Genomic DNA, 11,748 nt, shown 5'->3' on the forward strand with positions numbered 1-11,748 from the left:
TGGGGAAGGTGGGCGAGGAGGTCCGTGCCCCCCGCCGTGCCCCGCATCACCCCCGGCGGGGTGGGTGATGGCCGGTGGCCCTCAACCGGGGAACGCGGGCAGCGGAGGGGGGTTTGGGCAGCGGAGGGGGGTTTGGGGAGCAGAGGGGGGTTTGGGGAGCAGAGAGGGGTTTACATCCACCTTCGGGGGGCAGAAGGACTCGGCACTGGGAGGTTGGCACCCCAGTCCCTCCACTGGGCTATCTCTGATACAACATCTGGGCTGATGTGGTTACTGGTGCAGAGGTGGGTGTTCTCCAGCAGCTCTGGCGAGCCCAGGCGTCTGGATCTTGCACGGTGCGAGACCCAAAATAAACAAAATTTATCCCTTCCCTCGTCCACGGCTGCTCCGTTGGCAGCGCTTTGCCTCCTGCCGTGCCCGCTGCTGAGAAAACAGCCCTTTTCTTTTTCAGGTGCCCCCGACAGGGTCCTGGTGTCCCCACCTTTCCCACCCGCTCGCTAATGGCTCCGTGCTCCTGTTCCAGCTGCTTCTGCCAGAGGGGTCTCCCAGCAGGAGAGGTCTCACACCAAAACCATGTCCCCACACTCCAACAGGCCCTGCCTGGCCATCACCACGGCCCCTTAATAAGGGTTTGTCCTCGTCTTTCCTTAAAGCACTGTCTCCTGTGAATAGTGACTTTGTACAAAAAAACAACAGTTTTTTAACAATTTTTAAAAATGTTTTGGTCCTGACGTATTTGCACCTTTGTGCTTTTTACACGTGCAGCGATCCGGGTGCTCTCGTTAATAAAGTTTCTCGGTCGTTTGTTCCCCAAAATCGTGGCCTGTGGTCTGCAGACGGCTGCCAGAAAGGTGAGACTTGTACAGCATTCTCAATTAGCGGAGTAACGAGGGGGCACGGGGCTGAGAAAGGGCACGGGTGGGCGCCAGCGTTATTTTAGGTTTTTAACAGAAGACTTGGGGAGGGTTGAATTTACGCTGCAGATTCAGAAGATAACGCGTGATGCAGGTGACACCAAAAGGAAATTATTTTGTATTACATTTACATTATTAATATTTTACCCTGTTTTACATCAAATGACGTTTGCTGAAAAACACAAGCAGAGATTTCTTTCCTGTGTAACACAGAACAGAGGTGTGACATCCCTTAGGTTCCCCAATGATTTAATCCTGCTTTGAATTACGCCCTAATGGGGGCTCTGACTTCAATTTTGAGGATGTGGCTGGAGTGGATTAAGTACACCAGACAGAGAGTGCAGCATTTTCAGGGAAATGTGTGTTTTTCACACCCTTACATGCTTTTTTCTTTCAGCAGCAGCTGCCCAGGCTCGAGTAGCTGCTGGTATTGCAGCCCCCCCACTGCTCACCCCCCTCCTGCTGCCGTCCCTTCAGCTGGGTGGGCTGCTGAGCCCTGGGTGGGTCTGCAGGGAGTGATTGGGGAACTCACCCGAATTAAATTAACCGTACACTAACAGAGGTCTGTTTTGGTTTGGTTTTTTCACCCAGCTCTGGGATTCCCCACCAGTGGGACAGCAGCAGACCCCGGGACGGCCCTGTGGGTGAGGGTGCTGCCGGCTGGAGCAGGAGGAAGATGAGGGGATCCTGTCTGGTGCTGAGCCAGGAGAAGACAAAACCAGGCCAGGCTGCCCAGGAGCGGGGTGTTTCTCAGCGTCAGACTTCCCGGTAAGAGGAGGACTTTATCAATGTATATTGACTACGTACTCAGGAAAGAGCGAGCGCTGGGGGCTAACAGACCTATTCCCAACTCATCCATCTGGAGATGGGCTGACTCTTTGATCTCTGGTGGCTGGGACATCCTTCGGGCCAAAACTCTTCTCAGTTCCTTTGCGTTTACGGCGCTGGAGGTGTCCCGGGAGCTACGCTCTAACAGCTGCCCGCTGCTTCCCCCGGAGAGGAAACCAACGGGGACATTCCCAGGCCGGAAAGCTTTCATTAAGAGACACAGATAGAACATTAAAAATTAAAAAAAAAAAGTCTGCTTTGTTACAGTGGAAGAAACCCCACCCTTAGCTGGGATAGACGTTGTGTTTGGGTGCAGTTTGAGCCTCGCTGTGCGGTGTGGAAGGGGAAGCCTGTGCTTTGCAGCCCTGCAGAAGGGTTCAGCTGTGCTGCTGGGGCTGTGGGTGCCCTCAACGCAGCCCAGGATCGCACCCACGGGCTCTGGGGTCCAGGCTCAGTCAGGGAATTGCCCCTTGGAAGGCCATTGTTCCCTGTCTGGCAGCACAAAGGGAATTTTGCTTCTTCCCTCAAGGTGCAGAAGCTCTGACAGAAGCCCAGAAGCAGCTTGTTTTTTTGAAATGAAGATGGCTAAAATGGAGATGACTAAGGAAAGAGCAGGCTCCTCGCGTAGCTAGAGGAGATGACACCCCACTTCAGAGGCATCTTTTAAAGGCGTGGATGAAGATCCTGCCGGGGATGGGACACAACAGGGTTTGCCATGCAGTGCTTTGTCACCACTTCTAAAACCTTTGCTGGCTCCACACTCCTCTGGCTTCTCACATCACTTCCCTCATCCCAGGACTCCGCAGGGAGGCAGCTCTTGTATTTTTTTCTCAGTTATTTTTTCATTCCAGCAACACTTATTATTTTTTTTCTCTTTTTGGTGATTTAGCATGGATTCTTTGCTGTTAAACCCACGACCGAATCTTCTACTACTGCAATTTAGTGGTCTCTTCTCTTCCCAACTAAACTTGCAAAGACTTGGTATCTTGCACATCTCAATTTGTACATCAGTTTTAATTGAAACTGGCCAACGTGTCCAAAACCTTTGGAGACTGACCAAAAATGGAACAGTAGTCACAGAAACCTGTCTTCATTAACTTAGAGAAAGTTTAAGAAAAAATAAACCCAAACCCATATTTTTCCTGTTTAGACTTAGTTTAGGTTTAAACTCTATAAAAGAAGTGACACCTGTATAACTATCTGATAAATAAAATTAATTGTGGACCAGACCCATGTTAATGGTCACGTATGGAACTATGTTTGCTCCAGAGCTGCTGCTGGATTGAAAATGCTGTATAATTTCCAGCTTCTCCAGCAGGGCCCTGAGAGCAAAAGCCATTAATGCTCTCTAGGCTTAGGTTTTGAGGTTTTTTTTATTTTCATTCTGCCTGAGAGGAAATCTTTAAATGAATGCTTAATTTCCCATCAATTGCTTCTAGTCGCTGTGACAAAGCTCTTTACAGCCTCCCAGTGCTTTTAGAGGTTTATCAGCTCTTCCCGGGTGCCCACACCGAGATCTATATATTGAGGTGCATCCAGGCTTTTGGGTGGGTTCTGCGATCTCATGGTGATGTCATGTTTTTAATTTAAAGTTGCCATTTCATAGTGTTTGTGTTTTTAGCCCTCATGGCTGAACGAGGAAGAGCTTGAGAAGGTGAGCTGTGTGTAGTGCTTGCTGTGGAGTGTCTGGAAGTGTATTCTTGAGACACCTGAGCTGCCTCTCCTGTCTTGGATGTTCAGTTGTGTTCCCGAGAGCTCCTCCTGGCCAGAGCCCTGGCAGGATGTTGAGGAGGTCCTCAGCTGAGGAGCTCCTCGCTCCCTCACCCTGCACATCCCCCTCTGCTCCTAGGGGAGTCCCGGAGCAGATCCCAGCCTCCCTGAAGACACTCAACAGTGTCCTGAGTGGTGTGACCTGTGACCAAGGGGCTGGGTTGAAGCCTTTCCAGGGCTTTTGTACCTAAGGGTAAGAAATATGTGATGGAGCCCATGGCACTGGAGAACCGGAATGATGTCAAAGCCTGGTGACATCCATTCCACGCAGGACACTGCTTGTGCAGCCCACAGTGCCACTGGTTCTTCCAGGTCACAAAGTAAAGGGCCAGTCCTGCCCCACAGCTCTGTGCGTGGGGTTAAAATAAAGGTGATGTGACACGCAGTTGTGTTCTCTCAGAAGGATGGCCCTCTGGCTCGGTGAGGATCTAATTACATCCATATATGCACGATCTGTTTTCCTCTGGAAACTAAACTGCTGTCTCCCTTTGTTTTTGGCAACAAGGAACTCATAGTGTCTTGTGACTTCAGCCCTGTGCTTAGGAGGGGGATGTGACCCGGTTGGGACAAGCCATTTCCTGAGAGGTGTGAGACAGGACTTCAAGACCTGGTGGTGCTGTTCGTGTATTCCGCTCGGAGGAGTTGATAAGAGCTTCAGACAGGGCAGAAAGCCTTGAAGGGGGAGGCGTAAGAACCTCACAAATGCATATGAAAAGATCAAGGGGCTGCATTTGCTAAATCCCAACAGGAGCAGATTGGTGGAGAGGTGCCCAGGCTCGGAGGGGACCAAGCGGTGGCAAAGGGGCAAAAGCAGAGCAAGTCTGATGGCTGGCAGCTGGCTCCCTACCTCAGGAGGGAGAGGAAGATCAAGGATTTGGGAGTGGGAGGGAGATAAGAGCAAATGGTGGGGGTGGGAAGGCGGAAAAGGCAACGGGGAGGAAGGTGCCTGGAGACAGGAGAGGCTGGCTGAAAGGGCAGGGGATATTTAGGGTCGGATTTAGAGACTGCTAAACCTCAGCCTGCCTTTGAGTTTGGAGATCCCCTGAGGGTGGCAGGACGCGTGTACCTGGCTCTTGCTGTGGCTCCTGCAGAGCGTTGCAGTCGGGCTTAAACTATTCCTCCTTGCAATTTCTCTCTGTGCCCTCTCTGATTTCACAGCTTGTGGTGCTGCCAGAGCACCTAAAGCCGCTATTTAATAGAGCTCGTCGTGTTGCTTTGCTTACTCACATGCTCTGAACAAGGTCACACCCCATCCTTTTTTTCCCTTAATGAAGAATTTTACAGCCCCTGTTGTTATAAATAAGCATCTGGTTATATATGTTACATATAAGCATCTGGCTGTATGTATAAAACTCCTGGGTTATCTGAACTCCCAGTAATGTTTAATTAATTCACTGTACGAGCAAAGGAAAGAAACCCTATCTCTGCAGGTGAACAAAAAAAAAGAAAAAAAAAAAAAACCAAAGAAGAAGGAAAGAATGGAAGAGCTGAGGAAAAACACAGGACCCTGTTTGCCTCCTTACTCGGGAAAGGAGCCCAAATACGCACGGACAGCAGGGCTGGCCTGGGAAGGCCTGGTGATACAGAGCAGAGAGGCCACATCCTCTTTTAATAGCACCAAATAACAGAAGGAAAAGCTCAAAACAGTCCCCTCTCATCCTTTTTCAGGCTCCCTGGCCTTAGCAAGCGGTGTTAAGGTGTTGTTTGTACCTTTTCTTGGCAGACTCCTAAACCCTGCCCGTGGTGAGGTCTTCCTTCTACCCCGACTTAGCCAATGGCACTCACAAGAGTCTCTGTTCCTGTCTTGCAGCATTTGGTATCTGTCTCATGCTGAAATTTGTGAGATGCTGAAATTAATAGATTTTAATGAGAATTTCACTTTTCTCTTTTTCTTTTTTTTTTTTGTGTTAAAGATTACGGTTATCGAGGAAAGGATCCAAACATGAAGGAAATTTTGCTCTGATGGTTCAAACCCAGAAGGCAATGCATAGAACTGGAACTGTCCTGGTAAGGCTGGATGCCTGTTATAATAGGAACATGGATCCACTCTCTTCCTCTTCCTCTGGCTGCTCTGGTGCTATTAAACCCCAGAAATCTTCCTTCTCTGACTGGTGTTGACTGGAACTGGCTTCCCTGTGCTCCCCTGCTGCTGCTCAGGCACGTGCTGAGGCCAGTGCTCTGGCTTCAGTCTTATCCTTTACACTAGATGTTTCCCATCTTCTTTTCTGGTTACTTTTGGAGACAAGGGACTGTCGGTCTCTTGTGTATCGTGGCATTTACAACAAAACCATTTTGTTTGGGTTTTGTTTTTTTTTTTTCCTGGCATTTTTTTCTCTGAGTTCCTTCATTTCAAAGCTATTCAGGCCTCTGTACAGTTTGGAAGATTTTCAGCTTTAACACGTAGCTGGAAGTTGGGAAGTTCCCACCTGAGCTGGGGATTTGCAGCTGCTCATTAAATCAGCGGTTTCTGGGGATCGTAGCTGGGGAGCGCAGCGGTTACTATGCCATTTGATGAAGTAATTCTCTTCCATGCAGGAGTTGACTCATTTTTCTTTGCTATTTAAGACCACACTGAGGAAAAGAAAAGAAAAAGAAAAATACCACACAAGGAAACCCAGTAGGCATTATTCCTGTGGGTTATCCTGATTTCTGTAAGCCCACGGCACGATTTTCTGATGTCTGACTCACACAGAGGCATTTGCATAGAAAAGCACTCGTCCTCCTGCCTCCACCACTAATCCTGCTTTGAATTACGCCCTAATGGGGGCTCTGACTTCAATTTTGAGGATGTGGCTGGAGTGGATTAAGTACACCAGACAGAGAGTGCAGCATTTTCAGGGAAATGTGTGTTTTTCACACCCTTACATGCTTTTTTCTTTCAGCAGCAGCTGCCCAGGCTCGAGTAGCTGCTGGTATTGCAGCCCCCCCACTGCTCACCCCCCTCCTGCTGCCGTCCCTTCAGCTGGGTGGGCTGCTGAGCCCTGGGTGGGTCTGCAGGGAGTGATTGGGGAACTCACCCGAATTAAATTAACCGTACACTAACAGAGGTCTGTTTTGGTTTGGTTTTTTCACCCAGCTCTGGGATTCCCCACCAGTGGGACAGCAGCAGACCCCGGGACGGCCCTGTGGGTGAGGGTGCTGCCGGCTGGAGCAGGAGGAAGATGAGGGGATCCTGTCTGGTGCTGAGCCAGGAGAAGACAAAACCAGGCCAGGCTGCCCAGGAGCGGGGTGTTTCTCAGCGTCAGACTTCCCGGTAAGAGGAGGACTTTATCAATGTATATTGACTACGTACTCAGGAAAGAGCGAGCGCTGGGGGCTAACAGACCTATTCCCAACTCATCCATCTGGAGATGGGCTGACTCTTTGATCTCTGGTGGCTGGGACATCCTTCGGGCCAAAACTCTTCTCAGTTCCTTTGCGTTTACGGCGCTGGAGGTGTCCCGGGAGCTACGCTCTAACAGCTGCCCGCTGCTTCCCCCGGAGAGGAAACCAACGGGGACATTCCCAGGCCGGAAAGCTTTCATTAAGAGACACAGATAGAACATTAAAAATTAAAAAAAAAAAGTCTGCTTTGTTACAGTGGAAGAAACCCCACCCTTAGCTGGGATAGACGTTGTGTTTGGGTGCAGTTTGAGCCTCGCTGTGCGGTGTGGAAGGGGAAGCCTGTGCTTTGCAGCCCTGCAGAAGGGTTCAGCTGTGCTGCTGGGGCTGTGGGTGCCCTCAACGCAGCCCAGGATCGCACCCACGGGCTCTGGGGTCCAGGCTCAGTCAGGGAATTGCCCCTTGGAAGGCCATTGTTCCCTGTCTGGCAGCACAAAGGGAATTTTGCTTCTTCCCTCAAGGTGCAGAAGCTCTGACAGAAGCCCAGAAGCAGCTTGTTTTTTTGAAATGAAGATGGCTAAAATGGAGATGACTAAGGAAAGAGCAGGCTCCTCGCGTAGCTAGCGGAGATGACACCCCACTTCAGAGGCATCTTTTAAAGGCGTGGATGAAGATCCTGCCGGGGATGGGACACAACAGGGTTTGCCATGCAGTGCTTTGTCACCACTTCTAAAACCTTTGCTGGCTCCACACTCCTCTGGCTTCTCACATCACTTCCCTCATCCCAGGACTCCGCAGGGAGGCAGCTCTTGTATTTTTTTCTCAGTTATTTTTTCATTCCAGCAACACTTATTATTTTTTTTCTCTTTTTGGTGATTTAGCGTGGATTCTCTGGTGTTAAACCCACGACTGAAGCTTCTACTACTGCAATTTAGTGGTCTCTTCTCTTCCCAACTAAACTTGCAAAGACTTGGTATCTTGCAGATCTCAATTTGTACATCAGTTTTAATTGAAACTGGCCAACGTGTCCAAAACCTTTGGAGACTGACCAAAAATGGAACAGTGGTCAGAGAAACCTGTCTTCATTAACTTAGAGAAAGTTTAAGAAAAAATAAACCCAAACCCATATTTTTCCTGTTTAGACTTAGTTTAGGTTTAAACTCTATAAAAGAAGTGACACCTGTATAACTATCTGATAAATAAAATTAATTGTGGACCAGACCCATGTTAATGGTCACGTATGGAACTATGTTTGCTCCAGAGCTGCTGCTGGATTGAAAATGCTGTATAATTTCCAGCTTCTCCAGCAGGGCCCTGAGAGCAAAAGCCATTAATGCTCTCTAGGCTTAGGTTTTGAGGTTTTTTTTATTTTCATTCTGCCTGAGAGGAAATCTTTAAATGAATGCTTAATTTCCCATCAATTGCTTCTAGTCGCTGTGACAAAGCTCTTTACAGCCTCCCAGTGCTTTTAGAGGTTTATCAGCTCTTCCCGGGTGCCCACACCGAGATCTATATATTGAGGCGCATCCAGGCTTTTAGGTGGGTTCTGCGATCTCACGGTGATGTCATGGTTTTAATTTAAAGTTGCCATTTCATAGTGTTTGCGTTTTTAGCCCTCGTGGCTGAACGAGGAAGAGCTTGAGAAGGTGAGCTGTGTGTAGTGCTTGCTTTGGAGTGTTTGGAAGTGTATTCTTGAGAGACCCGAGCTGCCTCTCCGTTTTGGATGTTCAGTTGTGTCCCCAAAAGCTCTCCTCCTGGCCAGAGCCCTGGCAGGATGTTGAGGAGGTCCTCAGCTGAGGAGCTCCTCGCTCCCTCACCCTGCACATCCCCCTCTGCTCCTAGGGGAGTCCCGGAGCAGATCCCAGCCTCCCTGAAGACACTCAACAGTGTCCTGAGTGGTGTGACCTGTGACCAAGGGGCTGGGTTGAAGCCTTTCCAGGGCTTTTGTACCTAAGGGTAAGAAATATGTGATGGAGCCCATGGCACTGGAGAACCGGAATGATGTCAAAGCCTGGTGACATCCATTCCAGGCAGGAGCCCAGCCACAGTGCCACTGGTTCTTCCAGGTCACAAAGTAAAGGGCCAGTCCTGCCCCACAGCTCTGTGCGTGGGGTTAAAATAAAGGTGATGTGACACGCAGTTGTGTTCTCTCAGAAGGATGGCCCTCTGGCTCGGTGAGGATCTAATTACATCCATATATGCACGATCTGTTTTCCTCTGGAAACTAAACTGCTGTCTCCCTTTGTTTTTGGCAACAAGGAACTCATAGTGTCTTGTGACTTCAGCCCTGTGCTTAGGAGGGGGATGTGACCCGGTTGGGACAAGCCATTTCCTGAGAGGTGTGAGACAGGACTTCAAGACCTGGTGGTGCTGTTCGTGTATTCCGCTCGGAGGAGTTGATAAGAGCTTCAGACAGGGCAGAAAGCCTTGAAGGGGGAGGCGTAAGAACCTCGCAAATGCATATGAAAAGATCAAGGGGCTGCATTTGCTAAATCCCAACAGGAGCAGATTGGTGGAGAGGTGCCCAGGCTCGGAGGGGACCAAGCGGTGGCAAAGGGGCAAAAGCAGAGCAAGTCTGATGGCTGGCAGCTGGCTCCCTACCTCAGGAGGGAGAGGAAGATCAAGGATTTGGGAGTGGGAGGGAGATCAGAGCAAACGGTGGGGGTGGGAAGACGGAAAAGGCAACGGGGAGGAAGGTGCCTGGAGACAGGAGAGGCTGGCTGAAAGGGCAGGGGATATTTAGGGTCGGATTTAGAGACTGCTAAACCTCAGCCTGCCTTTGAGTTTGGAGATCCCCTGAGGGTGGCAGGACGCGTGTACCTGGCTCTTGCTGTGGCTCCTGCAGAGCGTTGCAGTCGGGCTTAAACTATTCCTCCTTGCAATTTCTCTCTGTGCCCTCTCTGATTTCACAGCTTGTGGTGCTGCCAGAGCACCTAAAGCCGCTATTTAATAGAGCTCGTCGTGTTGCTTTGCTTACTCACATGCTCTGAACAAGGTCACACCCCATCCTTTTTTTCCCTTAATGAAGAATTTTACAGCCCCTGTTGTTATAAATAAGCATCTGGTTATATATGTTACATATAAGCATCTGGCTGTATGTATAAAACTCCTGGGTTATCTGAACTCCCAGTAATGTTTAATTAATTCACTGTACGAGCAAAGGAAAGAAACCCTATCTCTGCAGGTGAACAAAAAAAAAGAAAAAAAAAAAAAACCAAAGAAAGCAAAGGAAAGAAACCTTATCTCTGCAGGTGAACAAAAAAAAAGGAAAAAAAAATACAAAGAAGAAGGTAAGAATGGAAGAGCTGAGGAAAAACACAGGACCTTGTTTGCCTCCTTTTTGTACAGCACTTACTTGGGAAAGGAGCCCAAATATGCACAGACAGCAGGGCTGGCCTGGGAAGGCCGGGTGATACAGAGCAGAAATGCTACATCCTCTTTTAATAGCACCAAATAACAGAAGGAAAAGCTCAAAACAGTCCCCTCTCATCCTTTTTCAGGCTCCCTGGCCTTAGCAAGCGGTGTTAAGGTGTTGTTTGTACCTTTTCTTGGCAGACTCCTGAACCCTGCCCGTGGTGAGGTCTTCCTTCTACCCCAACTCAGCCAATGGCACTCACAAGAGTCTCTGTTCCTGTCTTGCAGCATTTGGTATCTGTCTCATGCTGAAATTTGTGAGATGCTGAAATTAATAGATTTTAATGAGAATTTCACTTTTCTCTTTTTCTTTTTTTTTTTTGTGTTAAAGATTACGGTTATTGAGGAAAGGATCCAAACATGAAGGACATTTTGCTTTGATGGTTCAAACCCAGAAGGCAACGCATAGAACTGGAACTTTCCTGGTAAGGCTGGATGCCTGTTATAATAGGAACATAGATCCACTCTCTTCCTCTTCCTCTGGCTGCTCTGGTGCTATTAAACCCCACAAATCTTCCCTCTCTGACTGGTGTTGACTGGAACTGGCTTCCCTGTGCTCCCCTGCTGCTGCTCAGGCACGTGCTGAGGCCAGTGCTCTGGCTTCAGTCTTATCCTTTACACTAGATGTTTCCCATCTTCTTTTCTGGTTACTTTTGGAGACAAGGGACTGTCGGTCTCTTGTGTATCGTGGCATTTACAACAAAACCATTTTGTTTGGGTTTTGGTTTTTTTTTTCCTGGCATTTTTTTCTCTGAGTTCCTTCATTTCAAAGCTGTTCAGGCCTCTGTACAGCTTGGAAGATTTTCAGCTTTAACACGTAGCTGGAAGTTGGGAAGTTCCCACCTGAGCTGGGGATTTGCAGCTGCTCATTAAATCAGCGGTTTCTGGGGATCGTAGCTGGGGAGCGCAGCGGTTACTATGCCATTTGATGAAGTAATTCTCTTCCATGCAGGAGTTGACTCATTTTTCTTTGCTATTTAAGACCACACTGAGGAAAAGAAAAGAAAAAGAAAAATACCACACAAGGAAACCCAGTAGGCATTATTCCTGTGGGTTATCCTGATTTCTGTAAGCCCACGGCACGATTTTCTGATGTCTGACTCACACAGAGGCATTTGCATAGAAAAGCACTCGTCCTCCTGCCTCCACCATCCCAGATAAGGTCACCTCGCTCCTGCTCCTCTCTCAGTCATGTCCCTGCCCTCTACCGGGACTACTGCCCTCTCCTTCCCCCCATCTACCCTCCTTGGGCATCTCTTGCCCCACACCTTCAAAATGCCTCTTGTTCTCTCATCCCCGTTTTATACAGCAGCTGTTTTTCCTTCCCCTGTTATTCCAACCCCGCTCCTCTGCTTTTATTCCTGGCAGGGTTGTTTTTCTATTTGACTTTGGCCCCCGTTGGTCAGGGGCGCACCCTTGTCGCCTCCTTAGTCTAATCCTCTCCTTTGTTGTCTAAAAGTCTTCCTCTCTTTCCTTTTATTGGTGCTTTTATCTCTTTCTC

The sequence above is a fragment of the Calidris pugnax genome, unplaced genomic scaffold (genome assembly GCF_001431845.1).
Source record: "Calidris pugnax isolate Ruff unplaced genomic scaffold, ASM143184v1 scaffold24, whole genome shotgun sequence".
In the NCBI taxonomy this organism is placed as follows: Eukaryota; Metazoa; Chordata; class Aves; order Charadriiformes; family Scolopacidae; genus Calidris; species Calidris pugnax.